The sequence below is a fragment of the Polypterus senegalus genome, chromosome 1, assembly GCF_016835505.1.
Source record: "Polypterus senegalus isolate Bchr_013 chromosome 1, ASM1683550v1, whole genome shotgun sequence".
NCBI lineage: Eukaryota > Metazoa > Chordata > Cladistia > Polypteriformes > Polypteridae > Polypterus > Polypterus senegalus.
Genome location: NC_053154.1, coordinates 66,774,976 through 66,791,670, shown reverse-complemented (window position 1 = coordinate 66,791,670; position 16,695 = coordinate 66,774,976). Strand labels below are relative to the sequence as shown.

The following is a 16,695-nucleotide window of genomic DNA, read 5'->3' as shown; positions in this document are numbered from 1 at the left end:
GAGTATTCCTTTAACTCTTTTGGATTATTGCCGATGTACCTGTTCATCTATTATTACACCCTCTTAACAGATTACAACAGACTCCAAATATGTCTGCCACAGTCCTGATTTGAATCAAAACATGTGAAACGTGTCACCTCTCTTCTGTCTCCGTCTCCCTGGCTACCTGTATGTTACCAAATCAGCCACAAACCTGTACTTTGAACCTCAAACTCTGAACTCTCAGACTACCTGTTGTCATTTTATTGGTAAGCATGAAGCAGACCTTTTGATTCTCACTCCACACCCCTCCACAAAGCTACATACTGTAGGTCTTGACTGCATGAGAACTTATCCTGAAACTCCTTTCTGGTCTTTAATGGTCCTTCAGGGTTAAGGTTTGAAATTTTCTACAAGAAATACACATTGTTATTCTCATTTTAGATGAACTGTATTTATTAGTTTATTTTCTCTCTCATGTCTGAGTATATAAATGATGCTGACTCCACTTTGCTTCTTATCAGATTTGACATTTATCAGGTATTTCTGTGATCTTGTGCTGTAATTTATTTGTTGTTTTTAATTGTCTTTAAAGATGGTATGGTCTGTAACAGGCTGTCTATAAAATAGTTTGTTTTTTGTAGATGTCATTTGATGAACTTCAATTTTTGATTGTGCTCTTTAATCAATGGTCACACTAGGCACACAGGCATGCTTATGAACAATGCATTCAATTTAATTGACTTTATTTCCAATGTACTTCAGCAGTGAAGAAAAGTATTTGGCTTATGATATAATGACACAGATTACTAAGCAAAACAGTAAAAAGCAACAGCAATAAATAGAAATATAATTGCATCAGTTTCACGAGAAAGATAAACAAAATCTGTATTTATCAGACAAAACAAATATCAATGTGAAAATGCACATAACTGAACTAAAAACAGTTTGTAATATTAATTCAGTATTATACAGTAGTGTGATTGGTAGTGCAGGTGCTTAATGCGTAATGGAGTTCTGAGTGACTATGTGTGAGTTAACAGTGTAATGCCCATTAGTAAAAATGGTTAGCAAATCGGGTGGTACAGCATTCAATCCTGCTACGTATATCGCATTGTGGATGGCAGGAAAGCAAAAAGACTGTTGCTGCAGTATGTAGTATCAGAGATAATGTTAGGTATATTCTTCAGGAATCTCTTATCATTAGTGTTCTACGTGGATTCGAGTGTAGCCTCAGTGATAAACTGGCTCATTTTAACAACCCACTGAAGTGCCTTGTGATTTGCCACAATGCAGTTGCCATGAAAGACTGTAAAGCAGCAACTCTGAACGCCTTCCCACTATGAATCTGGCCGAGCCTTCATATCAGACAGATGATGTTAAGGGACCATAAGAGATCATCAGTGATTTCTATCCGTAATCACTTAAAGCTACACACTGTTTCCACAGCAGACTTCCTTCAACTCATCTGAAGCCCACAATCAGCTCCTTTGTTTTGTTGTCCTTGAGGGACAGATTGCTGATTGTTACACCATTCAGTGACACGTTTAACCTTCTTCTATAAGCTGTCTTGTCATCATTGGTGATGAGACCTACTAGCAATGTGTTATTCACAAACCTGATGACAGAATTTATGACATGATTGGCAAAGCAATTGTGTGTGAAAAGAAAACACACAGCCCTGTTGTGCCCTGGGCTTTACTGCTAGCTTCAGGGTGATGATAGCATTGAATGCCAAGCTAAAGTCAATAAACAACTTTCATATGGAACTGGTCCTTCTGTCAAGGTGGGTTAGTGTAGCTTGGGCGGCTGTAGAAATAAGAAGAAATCTCTGTCTTAATATGTGCCAAAACCATCCACTCTAATCAATTCATATTGATTGAGTTGAGTGCCATAGGCTTGTAATTGTTCAGACAAAAACTGTGGCCTTCTTAACAATGGAACAACTGTGGTTGTGGTTAAAACAGATGAAGACTGTAGCGTGAGCCGGTGGCATGTTGAAGATTTCGCAGACCATTCCAGCCAGATCCGCATCCACTTAACAGTGTCATCTCCAGACAGAGGAGTAGCTTCAGTGACAGACTTTTGTCACTGTCTTGCTCCACTGACAGACTGAGGAGATCGTTCCTCCCCCACACTATGCGACTCTTCAATTCCACCCGGGGGAGTAAATGCTAACATTAATTTTATTTTAATTCTTTTCATTTTTATTACTATTTAATTTAATATTGTTTCTTTGTATCAGTATACTGCTGCTGGATTATGTGAATTTCCCCTTGGGATTAATAAAGTATCTATCTATCTATCTATCTATCTATCTATCTATCTATCTATCTATCTATCTATCTAACAGGAACTGTGGGAGCATAGCTGGAGAAGTCTAGAAACAAGAGGTGACCTTTCAGTCTGTTCACCTTACCTAATTAACTAGCTTTATTCACTCCTGTCAGTTCTTCAAGGACAACAAAACATACTTTTCCATAACACAACAGAGCAGTTTGAGGAAAGGTAAATATTCAAAAGGGATCACGTTGTCCAGGGTGGAGTTTGCCTCTGATAAGTATGGACGTTTTCCTTGTTTTCATACATAGCCCCATTTTTTCCATTCTAGACTAAGAGATTGCAGAGCAAATGTAGTGTCTGATATTTAAGGAGATATCCTCATAGTTATGCCTGCCCTCTTCATCTTTATGTATTGGTGGTGCAGATGTTATCGCTTATGCCTTGCATTATATAGTTTGCTGGTTTTTCTCCTTATCCACAGAGGTCTTCATCAGACTTTCCGGTTTCCTCTTACATTCCAAACACATGTTAAGTTATTTTCCCGATATGAGTTAGTGTGGGTGTGTGCGTGTAAGTGCTCTTTAATATATTACTGTTGTTTCCCCGGATTGTTGCTACCTTGTGACCAATGCTGCTTGTATAGGATTGTTTGTAGTGATCCTGTAAGCAGATTCAGGCTTTGTCCTTCCTAAAATGTTGCTCTTGACATGACTGGAGAACTTGTGCAGCTCAGGGACCATTAGAACTATGCTGATTGGACGTATGTGTCCCTTTGCAAATCAGTCTAAGAGGAGGAGCCAAACAAAAAACAATCCATTAATGACCTTATGATTGTCTTAGTGTGGTATTTGCTAGCAGACACCTGGTGGGTGGTTGACCTACATGGCCCAGCTGCTTTCAGTCTGAAAATAATATGTAAGGAGCCATCATGTGGACTTAATACCCACAAGATGAAAGATAAAGGTCATGGTCTATGTTTATCAAATGACGGTCAAAGGAATGGAATGGATGCAGGCATACTACACATACGTGTACTAAATTGCACCATAGTGTAACATCTCTGGCTGGAATGGAGCTGGAGATTAAGCTTGTGCAGGAGGTTGAAAAATACCATTTAGATATAACTGAAGTTACTTCACTCCTAGCACTGTCTCTGCAGCAAGACTTTGTGATCAAGGCTAGTCTCCCTTCTACTCTGAAGTTGTCTCCTGGGGGAGGCCTTGGACAGGTGCTTGTTCTAGTGAATGAGATGGTTATTTCAATGTGACTATAAATTGCATTCTGAGCCCAAAATAGCACTGTCAACTGACTCTATAGTCCTGCTGGGAAGAGATAAAGATAAGCCCAGTTGCAACATTGAGTGGAACAGCCTACCCGATCTGAACCTGCATTGTGAATTCTTACTGGATTTCCATGCTAGTCAGGTAATGATCAGCATGTATGCTTATTAGTGTACCTCTCAGCAGAGCTGTTTGTGGGTAATGTCAGTGGTGACAACTGACCTAATTCCATATGTACTGGACAATCCTGCAGAGAAAAGCCTTGAGTTGTCAAATGATCATGATGTGGTCATGAACAGACTCAGATGGAGTACCTGCTTGGCACACTTGAAAGACCCCAACAGTTAGTGTGAGTTTTCCCAAACAAATAGAGTTCAACTCAACTCAGGTTCCTGTTGTAGCAACAACACTAGGACCCTTTGGTGAACAACAGAACAGAACAGAACAGAACAGACAACAGAAGTTGTCAAATTGGGGAATGAGGCCTTTCAAGCAATTTTCGCAGAAGGTTCTTTATACAGTATTTCACTGGGTGATATGAGCAGTAGACACAAGAGTGACCCAAGCAAAACACCCGTATGAGGGGTTTTGAAATTTGATGAGGCCACAGAGGATGGGTTTGGTTGGCTTAGCAAAAGATCTCTAAAACTTTTCCTTCTCGGGAAGGATTGAATATTGATGTCGCCTGAAATGATGACTAACCTTGGATATTGGGCAGAGGAGAAAGGAACACTTTAAGATTCTCCTAAACCTGGTGAATATGACATCATGAGAGGAGCCAATGCCAGGAGCATTGGTTGTATTTGGGTCCATCTCTGTTGCAGCTTTAGTGATTAAAAGGCCATAGTGATGGGAGTATTCTGAATAGAAATGCTAAATACATTGCATATTGTGTAGGTAGTTTGGCTAACAGGCTTATTCAATGTTGCTTGTAAGGAACTGAGCTTCAGAACTAAAAAATTCTAAAAACAGGGATAAGAGAGTGCATTTAAATTGCCAAGAGAGCACATTCTTGAAGAACCTTGGGAAAGCATGGACCAGGTTACTGGAACAGAAACTCCATCGGACAGTCAATCTGGGATCCAGGAAGAATGATAAGGCTTCAGTCCTTGAAGTGGAACAGAGGAATAACATTTTCATTCTGCACAGATAGTTGAGAGATCGCGGCAATTTTCTAATCCTGCCTGCATGTTCTTTGTGAATTTAGAAAAAGCTTATGACCGGTCATGTCATGCTATCTTGTTATAGGTCCTTCAAGAACGTGGAGTTCTGGAACTGCAGCTGTTTGTAATTTGATTTTATTTGAGTCCATTCAGTTTGGGCACTGGACTCTGCCAGTTGTGAACCTTGTCTCCTCTTAAGTTTGATTTTCAAGATCTGGATATCAAGTGAAGTGGGTATTCAGCTTGGAAGTGTTAGTACAGCAGCATTTATTTATATAGCGCATTTTTATACATGAAATTATGTCAAAGTGCTTTAACAATAATAATGGTTGAACTGAGTTACAAAAGAAAATAAAAACTAACAGACAGTCAAGAATCACAATGTCCAGCTTAATAACAAATTATGGTCAGATGGCCAGGGAGGACAAGAAAAAGAAAACTCCAGCTACCGGTAAAATAAGAAAAAAATAAACCTGTGGGGTTCCAAGACTAGAAGACTGCCCATTTCAGATGGCTGCAGCATACATAGGACAGCAACACAACAGAGTACCAGAAAAAAAAGGAAAACACACCAATGTAGTGATTAGTAATAGAACGGCAGTTTATGAAAAGAACCAATTTCCTCCTCCACTCAGTTTTAAATGATCGAGAAAGCCAAGCCAAAGAGGTGGGTTTTTAGTAGTTTTTGGATGTGTTCAGTTGTACTGGCCCAGTGTACTTCTAGCATTAAAGTATTCCAGGTTTTTGGTGCGTAGAAACAGAAAACTGCATCATCTTGTGATTCACTCTTTTAATACGAGCAAATCCATATTAGTGGATCTAAGATTATGATTAGTAATGTGGAGAACAAGCACTTGAAAAAATAACAAAGCAATAGATTGCTTAGAGCCTTACATCCAATTAAATGTATTTTAAAATCAAAAGGACACAGGCAGCCAGTGTAATGATGTAAACACTGGTCAGATATACAGTACACAGATTTTCTCTTTCTATTTAAAAGTCTTGTTGCTGTGTTATGGACTAATTGCAGCCAAGATATAATGGTAATTCTGATAGGAGTGTATGGCAATAATCTACACAGATAAAACCAGGTATTAATCAGCATCTTGCAGTTCTATGAAAGATTCAACTCTTGAGTTTCTTAAGTGCAAGAACACAGAGTCAGTAATATGCTGAATGTGTGATTTATAGTTTTGCTCTGAATCTAAATTGACATCTAGATTCTTTATTTCTGGCCTTATATAAAGCCAGATGGCCTAATGTATTTCTAAGGAACTCACTTTTTTGCATTCTCTTAATCATTACAATTTCTTTTTTTTTCCTTGATAAATTAAAAAATATTATTACTCTACCATTCAATGATGCCAGTAAGACAAGGGGTCAGAGGTTTTCGAGTCTCAGGGTCATCTGGTGCTATTGACAAATATATCTGTGTGCCTTCTACATACAGTAACTGTGGTAATTCACTTTATGTTTTACAATAAGAGGCCTTCCCTACATGATATTATGAATCTCTGATACTGTATACTGTATAATCGCCACAAAGAATTTTCTTTCTGCGATATAAGAGTGAGACTAACTCAAGGCATTGCCAGAAAGGCCAACTTACTGTCTAAGATGGCCAATACCAATGTGATCAATGGTGTCAAATGTTGCATTCAAGCCAAATAGGACAATATTTGTATGAATTGTTTGAATCGGAATTGTCTTAAATCAGGGGTGGGCACATTCAGTCCTGGAGGGCCGCAATGGCTACAGGTTTCAATTCCAACCCATTTGCTTAATAAGAAGCACTTATTGCTTAAGAAACACTTCTGCTTCACTTTAGTTGTCTCACTCGTTAAGATTTTGAACCCTTATTGCTTAATTTAGTCATGGTTTTTAATTACCCCTTATTAGCAACTAGCAAAATATATTAAATACTAGCAAAATACCCGCGCTTCGCAGCAGAGAAGTAGTGTGTTAAAGAAGTTATGAAAAAAAAGGAAACATTTTAAAAATAACGTAACATGATTGTCAATGTAATTGTTTTGTCACTGTTATGAGTGTTGCTGTCATATATATACATATATATATACACACACACCTATAAACATATATACATATACATATATACATATCTACATATACACTTATATAGATATATATGCATATACTCATCTACATATATATGTATATATATACACATATCAACATATATATACACATACATACACACACATATACATATATACATATACACATACATACATACAGATAAATATACATATACAGTATATATATGCACATACATGTCTACATATATAGACACACACATATACATACATATCTTACTATATAAAAGCGGTCGGGATTGTCCTTCCGTCCCGTGAGTGGAAAGCGTAGCGGTATTCCACTTATCACAGACTTACTACATGCAGCTTGCGGTACGAAGTGACATAATGTGAGCAGAGTTCTGGTGCTCCCATCGTCCCCTTGCTTTTGCGCGCCATGCGCTGGAAAAATAGATAAAATTATGTCTCTGGAAATAATTAATGTTGATGGAGTACAAATGCCTCACCGCGTAGTAAATATCAGCGGGGTTCAAAAGGGCAACCTCAATATAGAAAAAAAGTTTAAATTTCATCACAAAAATAACAGAAACTACGAGTATTAAAGTAATACCACTCAAATACAATATAACCAAATTAATGAGTTTGTATAAAGTATCAAATTGATCTACATATTGAATTGCCTTAAGAAGTGGTCAACTTAAAAGACAGGTCGCCTTAAAAGGCGGGTCAGCCTAGTATATATATATCTCTATCTAACTATATATCGATATCTATTTATCTGTATATCTATATCTATCTATCTATATATGTATATCTATATCTAAATCTATATCTATGCTGCTTGTTAAAACGGATGACTCCTAATCTTACGTGCACTTACTGCTGCGTGGGTATTATGAACTATCGTATCTGTTCATGTTCTATTTAAATTTTAAATATAAGTCATTTTTATTTAGTCGACAGAAATATGTTTGGTAGGAATGTAAGTTAAATTTAGTCATCATTGCATACATTTTTCTTCACCATAGAAATTTAAAGACTAAATTCAACTTCCATTCCTACCAAAGATATTTCTGGTGACTAAATAGAAGCTACTTATATCCAAATTCGAGCTATTGAGCTGTCGCCTGCCTGCCTGAATAAGTCACCCTCGCTTTGCTCTTATTTTTTACCGTTCATTTAATCATGGCTAGTGGCGGAAAAATTATAAAATGGAAGGGGGATTACACTGAGTATGGCTTTACCAAAACAATTATTGATGGCGAATCGATTATTCATAAAGCTTCAATTGGTGATCTGTTTTTCTGTGTTAACGTCATATTTCATACTTCTTCTCAAACCAAGGGGGTGCGAGGGTAAAATGAATTAGGAAGCGCTAATCAATGTAATCGGTGTACCAGGAAATCATACATTGACAGAAGTTCCCCTTTGCTTGTAATGCAAAGTGTGATTAAATGCGTTATTTTTTAACGCGTTATGGAGCACATGCATCGAAGCTTCTCAGCTGTGCTTGTGCTAAGAAAAGGAAACATTTTAAAAATAACACGATTGTCAATGTAACCTTTTGTAAGTAGTGCCTGGAGGATTCAGTGTGGAGAAACTCTAGAGACAGCGTGTGTGTTAACTTGTGGATTTTTTTGTGAGTATTTGGTGGCAGCGTCACAAAGTCGTAACACTGCGTTAGCTGCGGAGCGCAGCTCACAGCGAAATGAGGTGAATGGAAGGGGAGATGATGGCGTGACTCCCCCATCCGCCTTAACTGTCAATCCCCCACAAACACAGTCTCTCGAAATTTGCATAAGCACACCCCTTCTCCTACAATTTTAACTTAGTTACAAAGTGATCAAAACTCTCGTTTATATCCTGCGTCCCCTCATTAAACTTGTATCCCGCATTACCCGCGGGCATGACAAACGCTAGCGGCAGCCTGTCTATGAACTTAATTTAAACTTTAGGTTTACACCGCGCTTTGTTTCCGAAGTAACTGCACTCATGAATATGGTTGTATATGTCAGTCACTCGCTTCTTATTGTTTCGCTGCCTTCTCAATTATATAATGCAAGTTTTCTTCAGTGCTTTTTAGAGCTCTTCCTTGTTTTCTACGTACTGCGTTGACAGTCAGTTCACGTGATTATGTGGGAGGCGTGATGATGTCACACGAAACTCCGCCCCCCACGGCTTTCGAGCTCAACTCCATTACAGTAAATGGAGAAAAATAGCTTCCAGTTATGACCATTAGGCGTAGAATTTCGAAATGAAACCTGCCCAACTTTTGTAAGTAAGCTGTAAGGAATGAGCCTGCCAAATTTCAACCTTCTACCCACACGGGAACTTGGAGAATTAGTGATGAGTGAGTGAGTGAGTGAGTGAGTGAGTGAGTGAGTGAGGGCTTTGCCTTTTATTAGTATAGATAAGATGCAAATGACAAAAGAGACCAGCAGTTCTCCATTTAGCTTGTTACCATCTATACCTGTGTGTATTTATCATGCACTATTGGGTTTAATTAAATATGTGGAAGGAAAATGAAGGACTGAGAATAACTTGTCTGTTTTAGACTGCAAATTATTTGAATGATATCCTTAGAAAGGAAAAAAAATCTAGCATATGAGAGTGACTTGACATGGCAGAGTTAAAGCACTAACAAGCCATGAAACTAAATAATTGACAAGGACTGGTTTTTAATTAAGCAACTGGGTTGGAACAAAAACCTGCACCCACTGTGGCCCTCCAGGACTGACTTTGCCCACCCATGTCTTAAGTAATGGCTTATGTACAGCAGTTTTAGTGAATCAGGAAAAATGCCTACATCCAATGAACATCAAACTATCACAAATATACTCTTGGTTAGAAAAGAGACATCTTTACAAAAGCCTGGAGGACCTAATCGAGGACGCACATAGAAGATGTTATCTATGTAATTATTGCATGAAGGTCAGTTAGGCTTATTTTAGTACAGGCATTTAATACATTGAGGTTCAGCTGGGTTTGTGTTTAATGTCTGTGATATCCATCCATCCATCCATTTTCTAACCCACTGAATCTGAACACAGGGTCACGCTGGAGCCAATCCCAGCCAACACAGGGCACAAGGCAGGAACCAATCCCAGGCAGAGTGCCAACCCACCGCAGGACACACACAAACACACACTACTGCCAATTTAGAATCGCCAATCCAGCATGTCTTTGGACTGTGGAAGGAAACCCATGCAGACACAGGGAGAACATGCAAACTCCACGCAGAGAGGACCGGGAAGCGAACCCAGGTCTCCTAACTGCGAGGCAGCAGCGCTAACACTGCGCCACCGTGCCGCCCTGTCTGTGATATACTACATCTAATATTTTATATTTTATCTGAAAAGGAGGCTGTGAAATCTCACATTTAGCCTCTGATGGTTCAAACATTCCTTCCACAGAATAAGCCAGGTGCCAGGGATGGTCAATAGTTGTAGATAAGATTCTTGGTTTTCCTGTACTATTGTTGATAATTTTGGAGAAACAGGACCACGTCTTAGATTGAACTAAGATATAATATTTGTTAATGTGAGCCTTTAGTATTTCATAGTAGGTTGTTAATTTAGTTTTTCTCCATTTATGCTTATTTATGGCTTTTCCTTTTAAGTTTCCAACCTTCCCCTTTCTTCTAGGATATTACAGCTGGGTCAAGTTTTAACAAGTGTTTCAGAGGTTACAATGTCAGCTTTGCATTCATTTTGTCAGCCTTCGTATTTACATTGCTGACTGTAATGGAGCAGATACTAAAGTAAGACTAATTATTTATAATATTAGAAAAGGAAGAGACAGCTGTGGCATCGAAAAAAAACGCCTCTTCTTTAGTCCTAGTACACAGCATTATTACTTTAAACAAAATTCAGTAATGATCGGATATACTAATATAGATATATCAATTTGTGAGACCACCTGCTCTAATATGTGTTTTCCTTTAACGTTTCGATTGGGTGAAATGTTGAGTAATTTTGAAGCTTTAAAAAATCTATAAATTATGTGTCTTTCAAATGACAGTGATAATCTACATGAAAGTTGACATCGCCTGCTATTAGGAAATTGTCCTAAGTAGTTATTATAACGGTTAATAAATCCAAATATGCGTTATTTAATGAAGCATTACATTTTGATGGTCAATAAATAATTAGGAAAAGGGAATGTGGTACACCTTTATTAGTGCTGGTAAGATACTCAAAAGATGCAAAACAACAACAACAATAATGTTTATTTCAATTTTCCTACACATAATTGTAGCTCAAAGTGCTTTACAACATGTCAAAGAAGTACGCAAAGAAAAACAAATTAAATTGGATAAAAAAATGCACATGAAAAGAAGAAATGCTCAATTATGAGACAGATAATAACAATAATAATAATACAGTACTTTTATTTATATAGCTACAGTATAGAATTAAGAGAAGTAGATTTCTCAAAGATAGAATTTTTTTTCCAAGTGTCTAAATGATGGGCTGATGATAAGGTCAGTCTGCCAGGGTGGACAGAAAAAATAAAATAACTCCAATTCTGCTGGGGAAAAGATTACTCAGCCCCTACTGGACAGCCCACCTATTTGTTGTTTATTGTTTTAAGGCTTTGTCGTGGACGTTTCGACTCAGTGGATCGCGTGTCAGGTTGTTGTATCCACTTTCATTGAAAAACTGCCATGGCGGGCATCCTTACATTTTACATTGTTCAAGAAAATATTTGCTAAGCCACCATTTTTCTTCCCTTCACAAAGTGACTGAGTACAATTAAAGTTTGGCAGTGCTACCTCAGTAAGTACTGCAGATCTGCTTCACTCAGAATGAAAATATCTGTTTTCCTATCAGAAATAAGAGCATTGACATAAAATGATCACAAGGCATTGCTCTAATATTAAATAACGCCATATTGAGGGTTTGCCAATAGTGTTTTCCTCTTGGCTTCATGGTTACCAGTGCACACTGGATCTGTTCACAACTAAGTGATTTGGAAGGAGAAGCAGCACCTCCAAATCTGAGATTATAATAATGTTATATTCTTTTCTAGAAAACACAGACTGGTTTCCTTCAGGTAAGAGATGAACATCGGCCCCAAGAGGAGGAGGTCTTGTTCCAGTTGAGGGACGAAGAGGTTGTAAAACTGGCCAACAAACCAGTGCAGTAGTAGTGGTTTTATGGAGTTTGTAGTAGATCAGTGGTGGGCAAAGTCATTCCTGGAGGGCTGCAGTGGCTGCAGGTTTTTGTTCCAACCCATTTGCTTAATAAGAAGCACTTATTGCTCAAGTGACACTTCTCCTTCATTTTTGTTGTCTCGCTCCTTAAGATTTTGAACCCTTATTGCTTATTTTAGTCTTAAAAAGCTGTATTCTCGTTTTTAAATTGCTCCTTATTTCAATAAAATGCAAATAACAAAAGGAACCAGCAGTTCTCCAATTAGCTTGTTTGGTTTAATTAAATACTTGGAAGGAAAGTGAAAGAGAAAAATGTGAAGGACTGAGAATTACTCATCCATTTTAGCCTTCAAATCATTTGGATGATATGCTTACAAAGGAAAATGACTTGACATAGCAGATTTAAAGCACTTAAAAGGCCATGAAATTAAATTATTGGCAACAATTGTTTTCTAATTAAGCAACTGGGTTGGAACAAAAACCTGCAACCACTGCGGCCCTCCAGGAACGACTTTGCCCACCCCTGTAGTAGATCATGGTGATGAGATTAAGTATTTGGTCAACATTTCCACCTTCAGCTATCACCTTAAGTTCCGAAGAGTAACCAAAAAAAATGAGATAGTGAGTGCAAGTGGTCAAAATGCAATTCCTGCACAAGGCTGTGGGACTCCATAGTATCTCCATAATAGGGTGAGAAGCTTGGCAGCGGGGAGGGGGACCTCAGAGTAGAATGGCTGCTTTACCTGGGTTGAGAGGGTTTAGCCATTTACTGTAAGTTAGAATGCCCCCTTATTAGTTGACATAGGAGGTGTACAAGACACACCCCACTGGCCAGAACATGCTGAAGAAGTTCTTGAAGGATGAAACCAAACTTGAATGGATTGACCAAATAAGAAGTGGTTTAAACAGACAGGGGAACCAAATCATATCCAAGTTGTGCAAAGATTTTAATTGAAATCCTTCAAGCTTGGATAATTACAGTTTCATCTCGACAGTCTTTAAACTGCCACATAATTGACATGATACAATTAACTTCTGGGACCACTCTCTGTGGCAGCCTCCACCAGTAAATTCTTTGAAAAATAATTGATACATGTATGGACACAAAAAAGATATTCACAACAACAAAAACATGAGACAAGGAAAAAATCATGACATCTGTCAGTTGTTCTGGTAGTGTCTACTGATTTCCCAAGTGGACAAGCAGAATAGTGAAGTTTCAGGCAGTGGACCAACAGCAAAACCTTCCCAAAAATGTTACTGACTAGGGCAGAGTATCAAACAGAAAGAAAACCTTCCCAGGTTAGACAGTAATGATAGATTACACAGGATAAATAATTCACATGTCCATCAGTGTGTATCACAAGCAACACTGCTGGCTCTGTAGGCTTGAACTCTCTTTCTCTTGGGGCCCAAATAAATGAAAAATCTTACCACCTAGAAAAAGTCATTTTTGTTCTGATAACATTTGTGAGGTTTACTAATGATACTCCAGTAGTATTACGTACTGTTTGTTTTACCCCAGAATGTCACAAAAACACTTGCCAAGTGTGATCTTTAGGGGGCATACCAAACTCCAGACATAACTACAACAAGCATGGTCCTGGGTTCCAATCTGGTGCAAAGTGTACCTTTTACAGTGCCATTAATATTCCCCCAGAGTAACCCAGCTCGGCTTTAGTTTTCCTGCACTCCACCCAGATGAGTGTTGGAGTTGGGAGAGGAGATGGACAACACCTTGGACTAAGTGGACTCCTGACCCAGCTGTACTTCCGATGCTCACTCCTTGGCCTATGAGAAGCACTTCTGGGTTAGGGAGGACCACTATGGTCCTTGTACAGTTAATATATGACAGTGCCCCGGATGGTCCCCACAGAACCCACCAGGGCAGCCCCATGTGTCCACAACTCCCATGTTGCCCTGTGAGCATCCATACTGGGGCTCACCCGATGGGATGCTGCCATACAGTGTCCAGTACAGTACATGGAGACACTCTGTCTATGGCAGGTAGTCACCCGCTGTCCTGTCTTTCCAGCTTCCCAAGCCCAACCAGTGTGTCCCTCTATGACTACTGATGCTACATCAGCATCCTTCAGTGTCAATGTCCTGGCATGGAAGAGAAATATTGCTGCTCCCTTGCTAACCTTCCTTTATCATGGCCTTCTGGCCAGACAAGAGAGCAGGGTCGTCCCTTACACTGGATTCAGTTGTAAAATGCGTGCATGTGGCCATCATGCAAGCTATTAGCTTTTCTTTACTTTATGAGAGTTTATTTCTCTTTGTGATGACTATACAATGCAGATATAAGAGTTGTGGCCTGGTAAAGACAGGAATTAATCTTAAAGGAGTACACTTACTCTCTGAAACATTAGAAGCATCAGATTTTACTAAATCCTTTCCAGTGTATGACTGTTAATGAAGGTCTGTCCAGATCAAAGCCATACTGTATATCCACTGGCGAGCAATAAACAAACTGGGTAAGGAGAAGGTGTTCACATAAAATGTACAGTAGCTATGCATTCTGCATTAAGGAAAAAGTTGGTATTCCAGACTGGAAGATAAAAGGGAAACTTAAAAAATCATCCAACCAGTAATTTACAAAAAGAAAGGTGAAAAGCACAGTGCCAGTGGACATTTCCCCTGCTTCACCTTATCATGCGACACAGCGAGGTCTTCCACCTGCCCTGTGGTGTTTCCAACGCAGCTGATCTGCAGGCTGTGTTCTTGTTGTCAGATCAGACATCTGCTAGACCCGCGCCAGCAGCCCCTCCTGTGCATGTCAAGACACTGTGGATGATTAATCAACAATAGGCTATGATGTAGGCTCGGGCGGACTGGACGAGAAATAGCTGTTCTTCAGGTTAATCGCAATGTGCATATATTTCTTTGACATTCTCACACCCATTCACCCTAAGTAAGAAATAAAAATAGATTCTTCCTTCTAGGAACCCCAAGTCTTTCAAGGCAGCTGAAAATCAAAGCAGACAAAGCTGCGGATCTTTCACACTCATGTACTCGAGGTTTCAGGAACAGCTAAGATGAGAAAAAGCTGTTGCTTGTCCCCGACGTGTTTAAGTCTGAATTCCAGTGCTGCATCAATCTTCATGATTTTCCTAGGAGAGCTCATGACACAAGGCGTCATTGCCTTCAGTCCTGACCACAAGCAAAACTGTGTAGCATTTAGTTAACAAACACAAATCATTATTAGGTGCTCTAGCTGTACAAAAAGAGAAATAAAAAAAAAACAATTAACTTGTTAAACTTGAATTAGAAAAGGGGAACGCTTATGGAAACTCTGCTAGAACTGCTTTGACGTGGCACAAGGATACTCTTGCCTGGTGTCTCATTTCTTAAGTCAGCAAGTTCATAGACACAACGCTTTCTTGCCAAACATCGCTCTCACTTGTGGTAATGAGAACAAGAAAGCAGCCTTCTTGCCCAGCTCTGTAAGTTCTAAATACTTCCTTCTTCAGTTTCTTTTATTTTTGTTAATGCCAGAAGTACAAGGAAGAATATTAGAATTTTGCAAATGATGCAACTAAAAACAGTCAAAGGGTTTTTTTTTTTTTTTTTTAAGGTGTTCATAACCTTTCAAAAGCGGTAGATGAAGGATAATATTTACACCACCCACGCTCATTTTTTGCTTTATTAATGAGCGTTTTTCAATCCATTCATGCTGCTCTGCAGGTGTGGCACAGCTCAAGATGACATTATATTGCCTACGGGCACAGAGGACTCCTGGCTGGACAGGCTGAGTAAAAGCGGTTGGGCTCTAACGAGGTCTGCCCGTCAGAAAGAAAAGCAGAATGGACGCAGCTTCTAATTGACTCCCTCACTCTCTTTGTACGGGGGATTTGTTCTGCCTTTCATGGCCCAGCCCTCGACAGTTACCTTAGCTCCTTTTCTTTTAAAGTGTGCATCCATACACAGTCTCATTGGTCTGACTGTTTCACCCTGACACAAAGAATTCAAAGATGCGACTAAAATACAATGTTGAAAATGTTTAGTGCTGTTTGAAATATTCAGTAGGTCCACATAAAATGGTAGAATAACTTGGCGAAGTGCCACCAGCAGGATGTTTAGCAGAGAGGTCAAAGATCAACTAGTATCTTGGTTTCTAAGCAAGTTGCCGCCTGATTGAACATGTAACTGCTTGAGGGTCTGTTGTAAAAATGTTCATAGTGCTTAGATTTTGTGCATGAGGGGAAAAACTAAAAAAGTGCCCTTGCCAAGCCAAGTAAGACATTAGAAAAGAATGTTAAAGAGGAACTATAAATTAATTGTGGTGGCTTATAACAACATATAGGATGTAACCAGCATTAGGCTGATTTATTGAGGTGGAAATTTAATTGTGGTGCCTTTTAATCACAGAGGAATATGCTTGGCATCAGCATGATTTGTTCCATTCAGATTTGATTAAGTGCAGCTTTCTTCTTCACTTACTCACTCTTGAAAACAGTTTAAGGTTGTTGGAAGCCTCATTTTATTCATTTGTTTCTCTTCTCTCCTGTTTTGGGAAAATAAGTGTAGAATTGTGAAGATATGTTAGATGTTGTTTCTGTCTAATTATTATGAATTATATTTATTTCTAAAAATCTGCACTTCAACGTAATAGTTATAACAATTAAAGACACATTGTTAAAAGTCTGTCCACTCAGTAGTACAATTGGTCTTATACGAAGAGTTAAAACTTGTAAATCCTACACTAAAAAGCCATTCTTATGCATCCAGACAACTTATTAGTAATTAAAGATGATTACAAATTCTCATATTGATTAAAA

At 38.7% G+C, this 16,695-nt stretch overlaps 1 long non-coding RNA gene across 1 annotated transcript in view; it reads left to right on the top strand.

The window, feature by feature from the left end:
• The first annotated feature begins 288 nt into the window (after window positions 1-288).
• Window positions 289-16,695, top strand: part of LOC120517917 — a 60,490-nt gene continuing 44,083 nt past the window's right edge. The window contains exon 1 of the long non-coding RNA XR_005631134.1: window positions 289-377. This is a non-coding gene — a long non-coding RNA (uncharacterized LOC120517917). The remainder of the gene's footprint in view (window positions 378-16,695) is intronic.